Consider the following 17,197-nt stretch of genomic DNA (forward strand, 5'->3'; position numbering starts at 1 on the left):
AATAAAGCTTAGTTTGTTTTAGTTTGCTGTGTCTTTAAATTGTTTGTTTTGCCTTTTTAAAAGGTTGCTAAAGGTTCTTTTTGTTCTCCTTAACAATATCCTTTTTAATTTGTATTGATTTAATGATTCAAATAAATTATGAGGGTGTTTCATGCTAGCAGCTTGGCGAGCATTATAATGTGTGCTACAAAAGCCCCTTTCACACTGCGATTCCAGCAAATACACGGATAATGCGACCCGGCATTTGTTCCCGGGCCGCTAGATTTGGTCCATTCCCACTGCCAGCGAAATACCATAATATATGTGCTTTCACGCACAACCCGTAATGGTCCCAGATCGAGTTGACACGACATCCGGATGTGACGTATAATGGCGAGCGATCTCAGCTTCAGCGTGGATAGTAAGGAGCTCCGTGGTCTTGACTTGTGTCCAGTTTGCACACATTTCTGCTTGTTTCATTTTAGTTTCTTTTGCATACAAACACTCTCTGCGTTTAAAACTCCGACTAGCTCTTCTGGCACTGCAGGGTTGTACTATTGAAAAAACAAGCTCTAGGAGTCGCACGATAACTACGTACACGTTGCGGCATTAGTTTTGGCTTTTGTTCACACAGCGCTCGTCCCGGATCGAACCCTGCAATGTTACTAGGTCCCCGACCCGGGTTCAACTCGGTAATCAATTCCGGGACGTGGTTGCTTTCACACAGAAGGCGACCCGGCAATGTTCCGGGAATATTGCGGGTCTGACGTGCAGTGTGAAAGGGGCTAAAGTGAGCACAGTGTTTTTTGAAGTAAAGGCTGGACTACAATATAGCAGAAGGTGAACAGTGTTTTCTGTGGTACATGGTAAGTCCCTTTGGGGTGCACTTTGGGCTTTTTCACCTATAAAATAAACAAAAAAGATATAAAAAACACAATAAAGAACAGGGAAAAAGCAAAAAAGCATAATATGAGCACTTTAAAACTTGTGCAACTTTTAAGAAAAGTGCCTGCAACATCAGGCATTTTAGGCCGCAACAATCACAAAAAAGGCCCGCGAAATCCTGGAGGGACTGCCTTACCGGTCTTCGTCATCTCCATCTTCCTCATCCCCACCATCTACAAAGGAAAGTTCAGTCATCATTCAGTTAAGGTTTCTCTGTGTCAAGATATCATTGTGTGTTCTGCCTGTGTCCGTTTCACGTTCCACTTACCTCTGTGTCCTCGTCTGTGTCTGACAGAAGACCAGACCAAATGCAGAGCTCTCCGGACACAGGCGGGGACCGCACCGCTGATAACTTCACTAACTTGGTTCAAGCTGTACGGTCCTCCCTAATTCAAGACACCACTCCTTCAACCCCAGTGGCTAACACGACCGTACCACCATCACCAGCAACACCTGTCACTTCTTCAGCTGCCTCTGTGAGTCCCATGGCCCGACCAGTGACATACAAGGAAGTCTTCAGTCAACAAGCTGCTGCACTCTGTTCATGATCAACTCTTCAACATAGTTCCTACGCCTTATGTTTCCGCACTCTGGCGTATTAGTGGTTGGAATGAATCTGCCATCATCACCGCATTTCACCATGGCCTTCTCAATGAGGTGAAGCAACTATTCATAGTTTATGAAGACTCCATGGGTCTTGAGTTGTTAATCCAGAAAACAGTCAGAGTATCGTAACGACTATATGCCTGTGGTCTCACCCCGCCCGCTATAAATCCTCTGCCCGTCCAACCATCTGTCGCACCTCCAGCAACTGAACCTATGCAGATAGACACATACCATCTTACCACCACGGAGCACCAACGCCAAATCAACCAGCAATTATGCCTGTATTGTGGGGGAGATGGACATGGGATTTCCAACCGCTTGGTGCGACCTCCACGTCCAGCTGTGAGTACCATCCAATTACCTCCTCATACTACTCATCTTACCAAGACCCTGGTGTACGTTAATAATTCTCACTCATCCGTTTCAGCACAAGCCCTCATCAACTCCGGGTCGGCTGGGAACCCTGCAGAAACTGAATGCCCATCACCAATGTTGCCCAGTCGACCTCAGGATAACCACAATACAGGGAAAATCGCTGGGCCGAGGTCATGTCCGCCATTTCTCCCCCACACTTACCCTCCGCATCGGTCATCTGCATGAGGATACCATCACATTCATGGTGTTAGAGGAGTCAACCGTGGACATCATCCTGGGATGCCCCATGGTTAAACCTGCACCAACCCCACATCCACTGGTCCTCCGGGGAAATCTTCCAATGGGCTGAGAATTGTTTCAAGCACTGTATCCATTGTCAAGTCAAGGTCAAACCCAAATCCTCTTCAGTATACCAACAGCTTCCAGAGCAGTCTACGTCAGTGGAAAGTCCTGACACCCAGATCAATGTGACCATCCCTCCTGCTTACCCATGGTTTCAGGATGTCTTCAATAAGCGGTTGGCCACCAAACTGCCACCTCATCGGCCATGCGACTGCGCCACTGAACTCCTGCCTGGGGCCACCTTACCCAAAGGCCGCATCTATCCACTGTCCATCCCAGAGCAGCAGTGCCTATAACCTTATTCGCATCCCGAAGGATGACGAGTGGAAGACCGCCTTCATCACCCCCTCAGGTCACTACAAGTACCGGCTGATGCCATATGGGCTGTCCAACTCACCTTCCGTCTTTCAGAACTATATGAACGAAGTCTTCATAAAATTTCTGATCCTCATCTACTCTCGAAACCTGAGGGAACACGAAGAGCATGTACTTCAAATCCTCCAAAAGCGTGAGCATGGTCTGTGAGCACCACTTCTATCTCAAGTTGGAGAAGTGTGAGTTCCAGACGACCTCAGTCCAGTTCCTAGGGTACATCATAGACAACCACAGCGTCAAGATGAACCAGAGGAAGGTGAACACCATTCTACACTGGCCATTACCCAACACCATCAAAGAGCTGCAACGATTCCTGGGATTCGCCAACTTTTACAGACGCTTCATCCATAACTACAGTCTCCTCAGCTCCCCACTCATATCACTGTTGAGAAACCGGCCCAAGTCTCTGTCCTGGAACCCATCCGCCAAAGAAGCCTTTCAACAGTTGAAGCTCGCCTTCCAGTCAGCTCCGATCCTGGTTCACCCTGATCCTCATCGTCAGTTCATCAAGGAGGTGGATGCCTTCCTACCGGGGTCGGAGCGGTGCTGTCACAGCAGCAGGGGGAACCCTCACGGCTCCATCCATGTGCCTTCTTATCAAAAGAAGTTATCCCTGGCGGAGCAGAATTATGATATCGGGAATCGGGAACTCCTGGCCATGAAACTCGCCTTGGAGGAGTGGAGACATTGGCTGGAAGGAGCGAAACACCCCTTTGAGTTCATCACTGATCATCGAAACCTCGAATATCTGAGAGAAACAATAGGGCGGATGCCTTATCCTGGTTATATCAAGCAGATCCAGACCCCGAGAACACAGAGACCATCCTCCCTCCAGCCATGCTTGTCAGTCTCATTCAATAGGCCATCCATCAACAGATCCAACAAGAGAACAACCAAAAGCCTGCTCTGCTGAGAGGTCCAGAGAGGCGCCTGTATGTACTGCCTAACCATCGCCTTGCCCTCTTGGACTTGGCTCATTCCTCACTGGGCTCAGGACTCTCACTCCTCCGTCAACGGTACTGGTCGCCCTCCATGCCTCGGGACATCTCCTGATACGTCATGGGGTGCTCAGTCTGTGCCATTGCAGATATACTTAGTAGATTGCCGGAGGGTAAGCTGGTGCCTCTGCCCATTCTGGAACACCCCTAGACTCACATAGGGGTGGATTTCAACGCAGACCTTCCTCCTTCTCAAGAGTTCCCCTGTGTCTTAGTGGTCATGGTCCATCATTTTGGGCTGAGTACACCCAGAACTCCCTCCGGCAGTCCACCACAGAGCTCACCCCGTTCCAGTGTGTCCTGGGATACCAACCTCCTCACTTCCCTTGGTCGGGTGAGCCCTCAGAGATCCCAGTGGTGGATCATTGGTTCCGACAAAGCGAGAGGGTCTGGGACTCAGCTCACGTTCAACTCCAGCAGGCAGTCCGGAAACACAAGGGACAAGCTGACGTCAGGAGAGAACCCAGGTTGTTTTCTACGTCCGCGGGTTGAAGTGACTATTATGTAAGACCTGTGTGAGACCCATGAGGAGTGCGAATTTTAGCAGGCAACCTTGCCAGAATAACACACATTTTACCCCCCAAATGCCATTTTTTCCCTGAAGAATCCCCTGAGAAGCTATTCTTTAGGGCTAGTAGTTGGCAGGTTTTGTTGTAAAAACTTGTCAACCCTGTCTGCACGCGCGCTGGAATCATAGACCGTATAAGGCTGGAAACAGGCTGGAATACACGATCTTTGCCGGTGTTGTAAAAAAATAAAATAATTTAATGATACACAGAGTACTTACCCAACATGATCATCATTTCTGAGAGAAATTGTGAAGGTGAATGCAGATACAAACAGTTTAGGATTTGGTCAAATATAATCCAAGCGCCTTTGATGACATGCATGATTACGTTACTGTTGATCATCTGTCCGTCATCATCTAAAGCCCACCTTGATGATCTCATTGGTCCGAACAGTTTCTGTTTGGGGATAATTACTCCTCTATGGACCTTTGACGGTATCCTCTCCAGGCAAAGTGGTGGTGGCGGTGGACAACACCTGCCATTTCACTGTCTCTCTGTGAATCCTCTGAGAAAGGCTGATTTATATGGCTGTGTAGTTGGTCTTTCAAAACACACCTATTACAACTGATTAATTTTGGCTTGTGTTCAATTGAGGCAATTGGACCCAAGTCCTATAATTGATGAAGAATGTTCACTATAGTAAAGCAAAGGAACCATGGACTCAAGAAGCTGTAACTTCACTGCTGCTGAAACCAATGCACTACTAGAGACTACTAGGTGTTTGTTGCCATTATGGAACACTAGTGGGAAGTTTTAATTCTGCTAAGGATACCAACAAAAAGAAAAATGATGTTTGGATTTTAACCAAATCAAATTGCGGTGGAAGAATCTTAAGGCCAGGGCAACAAAGGACCATGCTGAAGCCAAAAACCCACAAACAGGCAACAAGCCATTTAAGAGGGGAGATTATACAGCTGTGGTCCTCGACATCATTGGAGGTGAGAAGTTGCAAGCTCTCCATGGTATTTATGGTGTTGTAGGGGATGGTGAGCCTTTGATTGAGGAGGAGGAGGAGTATCTGCCAGTTCCTTATGAGGCTGATTCAGAGAGCGTATTTATATTGAATCTCAGCTTTGTTCCTGTGGAAACTGGATCCGCATTGGTTGAGCTAGTGGTAGTTGCCACAGGATCTCAGAGGAAAGGCTTGAAGCGCCGTTCATCAAACAAAGATGATGATTACAAGGCACTTCTGCATAAAAGAGACTGAAAGGGCAGAAGCACAGCTTCGTCTGGCAGAGGAACAACTGACTCTGACCAAACTGCAGCAAACCAAGGCCAGACTTGAGATCCGCCTCCTAAAGGCTACGCTCAGACAAGCTGGTCTCTCCACATCAGATGAGGAAGTCTGAAATTATTGTGGAGTATTTGACATTGTCTCTTTTTTTTATTCAATACATCTATACTTGATACTTGTTATAAATATCCTCAATGTACAGTGTTTGTGTTGTAGGTCTCAGATGAGCGGGCTGCTGGAAGAGGATGGCGTGGGGTTTTTCTTGGTTTTAGTGTTTTTTAAATGTGTTTTCATTTCAAATAAAAATAAACTTATATTGACCCCACACTGACTATAATTCTTGTTGTTCTTTACATATCTATAGTTCTACATTGTGATTTTCTATCCTCTTTGAGCATTGGTTATCCAGCACTGATTATCCAGATTTGGTGATCCTGAAAAGTTCCTATCCGGATCAGATTGATCCAATCCGATGTTACTTTAAAAAACTGGCTCCAAAAGTAAGATGGATTACATGATCACGGATCGCAAAAAAAAGGATTACTAAATCCGGATCAATTTTATGAACTATCGTCTACATACCTGTTGTGCTACTTACCTGTCTTCGTCATCTTTATCTCCATCTCCATCATCGTCTTCTTCGTCATCCTCGTCCCCACCATCTACAAAGGAAAGTTCAGTCATCATTCAGTTAAGGTTTCTCCATGTCAAGATATCATTGTGTGTTCTGCCTGTGTCCGTTACCTCTATTTAATAAACTGTTTCACGTTCCACTTACCTCGGTGTCTAGCACAATGTATGATTTTTTAACTATTTATTTGTATGATACAGCTGCAAAAAAGTATTTGAACACCTGAGAAAATCAATTTTAATATAAGGTACAGTAGCCTTTGTTTGCAATTACAGTGTCAAACATTTCCTGTAGTTTTTCACCAGGTTTGCACACACTGCAGGAGGGATTTTGGCACACTCCTCCATACAGATCTTCTCTAGATCAGTCAGGTTTCTGGCCTCTTGTTTAGAAACACAGAGTTTGAGCTTCCTCCAAAGACTCTCTATTGGGTTTAGGTCTAGAGACTAGCTAGGCCACACCAGAACCTTGATATGCTTCTTACAGAGCCACTCCTTGGTTATCCTGGCTGTGTGCTTCGGGCCATTGTCATGTTGGAAGACCCAGCCTCGATCCATCTTCAATGCTCTAACTGAGGGAAGGAGGTTGTTCCCCAAAATCTCGCAATACATGGCCCCGGTCATCCTTTCCTTAATACAGTGCAGTCGGCCTGTCCCATGTGCAGAAAAACACCTCCAAAGCATAATGCTACAAGCCTCTTGGGATTGTACTCATCATTCTCCTTCCTCCAAACACTTTTAGTGGAATTATGACCAAAGAGTTCTATTTTGGTCTCATCTGACCACCTGACTTTCTCCCATGACTCCTCTGGATCATCCAAATAGTCAATGGCAAATTTAAGATGGGCATGTGCTGGTTTAAGCAGAAGAACCTTCCGTGCCATGCATGATTTAAAACCATGATGTCTTAGTGCATTATCCAACAGCAACCTTGGAAATGGTGGTCCCAGCTCTTTTCAGGTCATTGACCAGCTCCTCCCGTGTAGTTCTGGGCTGATTTCTCACCTTTCTTAGGATCATTGAGACCCCACAAGGCGAGATCTTGCATGGAGCCCCAGTCCGAGGGAGATTGACAATCATGTTTAGCTTCTTCCATTTTCTAATGATTGCTCCAACAGTGGACCTTTTTTCCACCAAGTTGCTTGGCATTTTCCCCATAGCCCTTTCCTGCCTTGTGGAGGTGTACAATTTTATCTCTAGTGTCTTTGGACAGCTCTTTGGTCTTGGCCATGTTAACAGTTGGATTCGTACTGATTGTATGGGGCGGACAGGTGTCTTTATGCAGCTAACAACCTCAAACAGGTGCAACTAATTTAGAATAATAAATGGAGTGGAGGTGGACATTTTAAAGGCAGACTAACAGGTCTTTGAGGGTCAGAATTCTAGCTGATAGACAGGTGTTCAAATACTTATTGGCAGCTGTATCATACAAATAAATAGTTAAAAAATCATATATTGTGATTTCTGGATTTTTTTAAATATTATGTCTCAAAAGCCCCTTTCACGCTACGATTCCGGCAAATACACGGATAATGCGACCCGGCATTTGTTCCAGGGCCACTAGATTTGGTCCATTCACACTGCCAACGAAATACCGTAATATGTGCGCTTTCACACACAACCCGTAACGGTCCCGGATGTGACGTATAATGGCGAGCAATCTCAGCTTCAGCGCGGATTGTAAGGAGCTCCATGGTCTCGACTTGTGTCCAGTATTTGCACATTTCTGCTTGTTTAATTTTAGTTTCTTTTGTATATGAACACTCTCTGCGTTTAAAACACAGACTAGCTCTTCTGGCACTGCAGGGTTGTATTATTGAAAAAAACAAGCTCTAGGAGTCGCACGATAACTACGTACACGTTGCGGCATTGGTTTTGGCTTTTGTTCACATAGTGCTCGTCTCGAATCGAACCCCTCAATGTTACTAGGTCCCCGACCCGGGTTCAATTCGGTAATCAATTCCGGGATGTGGTTGCTTTCACACAGAAGGCGACCCGGTAATGTTCCGGGAATATTGCGGGTCCGACGTGCAGTGTGAAAGGGGCTCTACAGTGGACATGCATGTACAATGACAATTTCAGACCCCACCATGATTTCCAAGAGGGAGAACTTGCAAAACAGAAGGGTGTTTGAATACTTATTTTCCTATATATATATATATATATATATATATATATATATATATAAAACTTATACTATTTATGCATAAGCTATACCATCTAAATATTTTTGTTAAAGGGCTAAACTGTTATGAATTGAGAAATCACTTTTCCCTTGATCCTTTTGATATATAAAGGGTGATGGTAATATAAGAATATCCTGTAAGTTTCAGAGCTGAAATCTTCCTTATTAGTCAAAGAAAAGCTTTTATTGACCATGCTATCAATAGTAGCTGAATAAGTACAGAATCTCATTTCAATCTTGATGCTTGATGATCTCAGACTGTGGAAGGTGAGAATAGTTTTTGAAATTCATATACATTACATTATATAGGCCTGCAATATGTAGGTTGTTGCATATACATTTTTTTTTAATTCTTTTGTTGAGATTTAGTGTTACTATACCTTCAGCATAGGCCATAGTATCAAAAAATATGATAATGCTCAAAATATCACAAGCGGAAGTAGGTTTTTCTTTATTTCCAAATTCAGATAACTGATTCACTGTGATTCCCTAACATGAGAAAAATCCACAAGCTGACGTGATAAAGCTCACAAAGCTTGTTCACCCTGCCGAAGGGTTGCGTGAACTGGATCTCCTCCTCCACTTTATCCATCCTTTATTGATTCACAGAGCTGGATGAGAGATGTGGAGAGAGGAACATCAGAGAAAAATGTAAACACGCCACTCTCCTCTTCCCTTGATCTTCCATTTCCCTTCCCTGACACGTGGATAGGCCCAATGGTTCAACACTGTAATGTGAGACAAAACTATCAGCCAATCAAAGCTGTCAAGGCCCAAGGCATTTTTCTTTCCCCTGCCAATAATGTTCGTAATGCACCTTTTTACATTTGGTGAGCCGCAGGTAAATATATGCAGAATGCAGAAAAGAGATTGCCTAAATGCAAGCTATCTTATAAAAAGGCTAATAAGCCTTTTCTCTGAATGGTCATGGTCTTGTTAGGCAGATACCAAGACTTCTTGGTCAAGTCAAATCACCTTTATTTTTATAGCACTTTCTAATACAGATTGTTTCAATCAGCTTTACTGTGAACAGCAGGGAAATAATGATTCAATTATGCAAACAGAGCTCTTAAAAAGAAACGTGTTATAAAGTCAGTTCAGTGTTGATTTAGTTATGTTGTATACGATTGATTATTACATTTTGGGAATATATACTATTACTTGCCTTAAAAAAAAACATGCTCTAAAACAAGATTCTAAATAATGTTGGGTTATGTCAACCCAAAAAAATGGGTCAAATATGGACACACCCAACCATTGGCTTAAAAACATAATTTAAAATTAACCCAAAGGCTGGGTTTGTCCATATTTGACCCAAATGTGGGTTGAAACAACCCAGCATTATTTAGAGTGAAAAGCCAGAATTAAGAAAAATATGAGCCATCATAGAGTTCATGTCTTGGATGCTGGGCAGAGGAGAGGAACTTGAGCAAAAGTATGAGCGATAAACTATGATTTTAGACGTGGAACATTTTTAATTTTATTTTTTCTTCCATGTTCATGCTGTCAAAGAGATACAGCTGAGGGATTGTAAAGTGATGAGAGAGATATTTACTTCAGCACGGATGGCAGGGTCAGGCTGGCAGCCAACGGGCTGTCACCTCCTGAGGCTATCAACCAGTCATTACAAAAAAAAGTGCCATGTTAACATGCCACAGAGGTAATCTCACTGAAATGTCTAGGTTCATAACCCCTTGACCGTTTTGTAACATTTGAGTGTGACTTGAATATCAGACCTATGCCTGATTATTATGTTAAAACAATGAAAACCTGAGTGAGGTAAAAAAAAAAAAAAAAAATGTTTGCCATAGGAACTGATCTGCCTGAGACCTGCTTTTAAATATGTTAACCCACATCATGTGCAGATTTGTTTAAACAAGAAGTCAAAATATATCCATCTTTTTTATTAACAATGCTGAACAAATGTCACAGCATGCCACTTTAATAATAAAATGATGTACATGCCATCAAGCTGAGCATTGTAGTGCATGTGGTGATTTTTCATATTTCACTGCATGACTTGGTCTATATTATATGATGAGTATGCCAAACAGATTACAACATTTTTACTCTTAATATGACAGTATGTTTCGGCTGACATATTCATTTTTTTCTCTAGTGTAAAGCTTCCCACCTCTTTAGAGAAGAGAGACGTTTTGTTTTCTCAGCATTAACGATCTGCAACAGAGCATATCAAACTTTCAACTTGTTCCTGTCACAGCCAATGTCAAATAGATGCTTCAGATGTTGTGGTATGGATGAAGGACGTTTCAGCGCTCCATATCGAACCACTATTATCGAGTGTCTGTCACATGTCACCACATTTAAAAGCACAGAATTTGAAAGAGAAAGTGATTGCCAGAGGACCTGCTCATCAAAATATTTTAAGCATCCAAAGGCTAGAAAAATCAACATTTAGAGAGTACATTTATAATCAGAATGATGTTTACAGTAAAAAATATGAGAAAATATGATATGAAGTACATAAAAAACACATACTTTGGGCATTACCGTAATCATATTGACTGAGGGTACAGAAAACAGTAGAAGTGTATGTGTAGCTGGTCTGAAAGTCACTTACTAATGGACCAGATGATAATGATCAGAAGACTGCTTGTACGTACAAGGAGGCGGTGGTGATACTGAGTAACAGGCAGAGACAGAAGGTAAGTTGAAATATAGGCCTTTACTTTATAATATAAAGTATCATATTTTCTTTTTTCACATGAATCAAATACCCAAAGAATAACAATAAAGAAAACAGAGAAAATGCAATAAACTATAAATGTATACCATGGGTGCACCCTCTAAATTAACTATTCAGTCAACAGTAATCACAATCAATGTAATTAAACACAAATTAATCACAATCACCAGTGATATCACATGAAACTCACAAAGAAGTCTTTTAAGTCCAACTTTGTGTCAATTGGAAGAATGATAGTCTTAAATTTCTCCTATTGTCCTCCTGATGTTTCAGACCTATAAACAAAACGACACAGAACCAATCTCTAAGAATGTGTTCTCTTACTTGTCTGTAGAAAAGAATAAATGGAAAATTGTCCTTTCCTCTAGATTCGTGATCCTTTCAGGGTCGAAGTGGGAGGCTCGCCATCAATTATGGAAATACAATTTGAAAAAAATGTCACACAGAAAAAAACCTGGCCTGATCACAGACCAGAATATGCATCCAATATTGTATATCAAAATGACCTACAATTAAAAACAGTACACAGGAAACAAATAAAATAAATATATGTATACCATTATTATAGCAAATGACATTTCATCAACACTGGGGGGTTTTTCCCATAGACCGTAAAAAAATATGGACGACTCGACATCATCCGTTTCCGCTTGTCAGATTTGAAGCTTTCAGGCAGCCTTGCACGGCGCGGACATCTTGGGACCGAGTCTGCGCAGTAGCGATTTCGGGACCGGAGTTGCGCAGTAGAGCTCAGGAAGTAGAGCAGGAAGTACAGCTGCGATATCAAAAGCCCGCCCACACTCTCGCAGATGCAGAACAATTAATTATGTTGGTGTGAAATAAACAGTTATGGAAATGTAGAAATTAAAGCTAAAGCTCTAATCTGCTCCCAAAAATTTCGAAAAAAATCCGTTAATGCCTCAGTGACAACTTCACTCAGAGAAGCCGTCAGTCTCAGCTGTCAATCATGACGTCACACCCCCCGTTTTTATAGCATCAAATAACTAACTCAAACTAAACTTATTTTTAAAACGAACACCTGAAATGAAATCATCGTGATGATAACTGCCTTCAGTGACATAAACTAACTTTGGGGGACATTTTTTGAAGTGTAATTTTATTATTTAGTTTGCCTCGCGTCCATTAGAAATCACAGAGGGGCGGCTATACTGGGACCGGTCACCGGGGGGCGATCGAGGCGCGAAAGCTTCAGTAAATGAGAGGGAGACTGCAGGCTTGGTTTTTCCAGACACGCGCAAACCAAAATGGCGTCAGCGAAGGGCAGTGAACACTGAAGACACCATGCGGTCTAAACATAACCACACGCCAAATTAACAATCCGAACCATACTACATCACAATATAACACCATTTTGTCTCCAATGCATGAAACAAATAAAACACTATCCCATTAAATGTGTTGTCATTCGTTTTTAAGGCTAATGACATTAGTGAACTCACCGATTCAAAATGTAAGCTCTGAAGTGCTTGATCGACACAATCACACTGGATCATCCAATATCTGGAATTTACACACTGATTATTTCAGTTTAAGTGAACCTTAAACAGTTTAAGATTTATATTTATTCTATATATTTTGTCAGATCGGATTTCCCTGTCACTCTGCATCTGTCTTCCAGTTCCAGCCTGCACAAAGCGCGATCCGTGAGCAAGGGGGCGGAGCCAACAAATCAACGCTCCGATTGGCTGTTTCTCATTTCTTGAACTAATTTCAAATACATATATATTTATACATATTTTTATGTATTAGTCTTCTATAATTTCACAAGTATGAATAATAATAATGTTGTATTCATGCAATCATATAAATAAATAATATTTATAAAATAATTATTTAACCAGGGTTACATATGTCAATATGAGCACTAAAAGGAAAAGTGGTTCTATGCACTGTATCTTTGGTAGGGTGAAAAACAAGTAAATATGCACTGATAGTTTATCTGTCATCACTGTCTGAAATTACAACACAAGACTAAAGTAGTCCTCTCCTTTGGCACAACCTCAACATGCTTTGATGTATCAAAGGCGTGCTGAATGACTCGCCTGCTGAACAGTGAGGCAACATGTGTCATTTAGGCTTTTTTCTTCCTCAAGAACTGTGCTTATCTATTCAATCATTTGGATATGGAGTGTGAGAGAACATTGAACAAAACAGACAAATGGAAAGAACTGTCTGTGATGGAAGTCAAAAGTCACAACAGCATTCGATATTCGAAAATTTCGATGGTTATGATGGCCATCATTCACTGTAAAAAATAAAAATGTCCTCAATTAAAAAAAATCTAGTGACTGATTAGATCTACATTTTTCAGCTGGCCAAATTGAATTTCTGTGAATTGATTCAATTTAATTCACAGAAATTTAATTTGGCCAACTGAAATTTTAGATGTGATCACTGATCAGTCACTATAGACAATGTTTCATTGGAGACCAGATTTTTTTTTTTTTTTTTTACAGTGTTTGAAATAATGAAGATTAAGATTCTCTGGCTAATTATAAATAAGAAACAAATGTTGATTTGTATATGGAATAACAAAGACATGATTATATTACATTACATTTCTGGTAGACCATGTGGAGAACTTTATCAAACCTCAAGACAATGTTGCGTAAAATGAAAAGAACTTTGTTGTCTGCACTCAAATTGTCTGTATCAGGAAGACTGATTTGCATTTGAGATAATGTTCGGAAGCCACAAATAAAAACTAACCAAACTCAAACTCGGGGCATATAGCGCAGGGAGTTGGAAGGGTGTTGCCCTACGGTAGACGTGGAAAGCCCCCAATTATGTGATAATTCTAGTGAGCGGTTTGGGACATATTTATATTCCTTGCTCAGAGTACTTTTGCATTTATGACATTTCACCACAAACACATTCCACCAACCCAAAGCAAACGTCAGCCTCCATCATTCAGTCATTCATTCACTCAATCACATGAAATAAGCTATGATTAATGTGGGACTTGTGAGGAAGTCTTTGGGCTTTAAATGAGATGAGTTAATTACCCTCTCTCTGGATGTTTGTGTCTATGTATGTGAGGGGGTGCAACATTAATGATAACGACAATAAATCCACTCAGTGAAAACACTAATTTTCTATAAAGATTTATCATTTATGCTTTTAACAGTTAGGGGGTCAAAGTAAGCAATCAAACAGCCTGAGGCTATTCAGACGACTGTATAAGCTCTTAATAAGCTTCCTTTTTCCATTGCAATGTGTTCTCAACAGAATTAAACTCCACATGCCGCTCAGGTGAGATATCACTGCGAACTTCAGTATACCGTGGGCATTGTCGCAGCTCTTCCCACACATCCACCCACCAAGAGCACAAGGCCTTGTGCTTTAGGAGCTATAATTTTAATCGCTGACCCTATGTATGAAATCAGCAGGTGACAGAGAGGAGAATGAGGCAGGCTTGTCTCTGGAGGTACAGGAGACTCTCAGGCACAGCAGGGTCGGCACAGCTCTGTGTGTTAATCTCTCCTGGGCTACAATTTATGGCCATTATGGCAGTCTATTTTCAGCCCCTGTGATGGATTCTGCTCAATTATTGGCCATTATGGGGACGAGATGGCTTCGCAAGTGTGTTGCAGATTGCTGGGCACCACTGCGACATTCAAGTGAAATCCACTTGGCACACAGAGCAAGTCCTTACAGACTATAAGAGCGAGTGCAAAGCATTCAGACTTATTATTATATATCGTATAAGTGGATAAGGTATGTTGATGGGCAGGAAGTAACATGTGACCAAAGAGACAAAAAAGCATCACTCGCAACACTATTGATCCACACGCCATCACTAAATTTATGTCACTGTAGTTGGTTGGTTTGTGTACAACATGAATGCAGAGACGTTCCTTCAGCACAGGTCGGTCCCAGAAATTATGCTCTGCAGTCTGAGCTCAGCCAGGCTAACTGACAGTGAACATTTCCAACAGACCATCCGCAGATCCAGCAAAGACCTGTAGTACTGTGGGAGGACCCTTCAGACAGGTTAATCAAACCGCCTGATCGATTACTCTCAGCCGCCAGGAGATTTATGGGAAATCCTTTCGTGGAGTCCAAAGCATGAGGTAATGTAGCACTTAGCAAATGAAATAAAAAGATGCAAAAGCACACAGTGATTTGTATTTCATTTTCAGTGGACATGTTCTAACTATTTCGCCTTCCGTCTTTACAAAGACTGTTTCCTTGTTTTATATATTTACTTCAGTGGCAATGACACAAAAATAGCACGAAAACATCTCAACCTTTTGATTAGCTCCCATCTCAGTTGGTTGATGAGGAACGCTTTATTATACAAAAGTGACATTATATTAAAGTTCAAATAGAAGGAAATCATTTGAACTGTCAGCTATGGGTCAAGTAAAACCTCATTCATTCATTCATTCGTTCGTTCGTTCGTTCGTTCGTTCATTCGTTTATTCATTCATTCATCTCAACTAGTAAGTCATCCAAACGAGAGCTAAGCCATCAGGCAAATAGCCTAACATTACCTGACTTGATTGGAAGCTGCACATTCTGTTCTTTACCAATGCTACTAAGCACCAAGGACCAACAATCCTTGGGGAATTTCTCCATTGTTGTTTCAAATTATTCAGTAACACATATTGCACATTTCTTTCATGCTTTAAAAACAAGCTGTCTCCTTACTTATCTCTTCCCACTTTGATGTGAACATGTTCATATTCAGATTATGCCTGCCCCTTCTCTTTAAGCAGAGATAAATCGATGGATTACTTCTCCCCTTTCAAGCGGTCTGTGCCTTGCAAAGTTTGCACAGAAGTTCAGCAAAGGTTTCCTGTTCAAAACATCACAACGACACAGCCCTTGTTTCTTAGGTCAACAGCACATTGAACAAACTTTTTTTTTTTTTGAATACCACAAAACAGGTAAAATGGTTCACATCGAAGAAAGTTATAAATAAAAAAGCACTTTAAACTGTTATTTATAGAGAGGAAGAAAACAAATTGAGTTCATGTTGATGAAGACTTGACTGTACTTTGAAAACTGATTATTTACTTAAAAACATAAATGATGGGCCTCAAATCATAGGGATTGGGAAAGACAAGTTTTTGATTGAACACACTAAATTCCCCAAAAACAAATTGTCCTGTGTCTGTGGCATTAAAGGCCATAGCCTGCACTTGTTCTTGCACTAATCTCAAGAAATGCATGAGTCTATAGAAAAAAGCATGATGGTTTTCCTCTGTCACACTAAGAGAGAAGGCCAATGTTGTTTTTAAAGATATCTACACTTTTATTAATGTGATGGGTGTTGAACATAGCCAGCTGTTTGCATCATGTCTATGCAAGTTTTCTATTGCACTATTACATTATCTTGTCTTGTATGTGTGTTTTTTTTCTTCTAAAGTTATTTTTTAACATCTCAGAATGACCTCTTCGAGACACTTGAGCTCATGGTTCAGGTATGAACAAAGAAGCTTTGAGGAATTCTGCATTTGACGACAACTTGATGAGATCCTCCAGCTCATTGTAGACAGCATGTGTTTTAACCACTAATTGACCTTAATCATTTAAAGATAATATTTGTATCTCTGAACAAGCAAACCCTTTTTGCAACAATTAACACCTGTAAAGTAGGCTAATGTATATTCCTTAAATGAGACATTCTTAGAATAATACATAAGGACAAAAAAAGTTTTCCAACGCAACTTGCATTCGTCCATGTTCGTTTTATCCTCTAAAGTAAACCAGTGCAAACCCGGCCTGTGCTTGATGTATTTGGTCCTCTCGTTCTGACTTAATAAATAAATAAATCAATAATGGATGAATCTGATCACAGAAAAAAAAATCACACAGGCCATGCTCTGGCTACTAGCTATATATTTTTTTCCTGTGTAAAATTGTTAAAATCATAGTTTTTATTTTTATTTATTTATTTATTTATTTATTTATTTATTTATTTATTTATTATTATTATTATTATTATTATTATTATTATTATTATTATTTAATTTAATAAATGTTTTGCTGTTCTTCTCTATATAGGCTAATGCGTTTAACAAACACCATAAACTAGACGGTTTTGTTCAATTAATTAATTTCCTTAGCCAATTAATAAATTTGAAAAAAAGTGCATTTGAAAAAAATAACATTGTCGTTTTCAGACCTCAGATAGTACATGCATTTAAAAACGTATTATTACATTTTAAAAGTATTTCACTTTTCAATTAATCATTCGTAATCAGGTATATTGACGATCAGGAA

The 17,197-nt window shown here is 40.9% G+C and overlaps 1 long non-coding RNA gene across 1 annotated transcript; it reads right to left on the reverse strand.

Annotated features, from left to right (window-relative positions):
- Positions 1 to 10,179: 10,179 nt before the first annotated feature.
- LOC137084196 (uncharacterized) lies at positions 10,180 to 12,559 on the reverse strand. Its single transcript, XR_010906716.1, has 3 exons — positions 12,406 to 12,559; positions 11,136 to 11,220; positions 10,180 to 10,880 (listed from the first exon to the last, which is right to left on the reverse strand). It is a non-coding gene; the product is annotated as an uncharacterized lncRNA (long non-coding RNA).
- Between the last annotated feature and the right edge of the window lie 4,638 nt (positions 12,560 to 17,197).

The sequence above is a fragment of the Pseudorasbora parva genome, chromosome 1 (assembly GCF_024679245.1).
Source record: "Pseudorasbora parva isolate DD20220531a chromosome 1, ASM2467924v1, whole genome shotgun sequence".
NCBI lineage: Eukaryota > Metazoa > Chordata > Actinopteri > Cypriniformes > Gobionidae > Pseudorasbora > Pseudorasbora parva.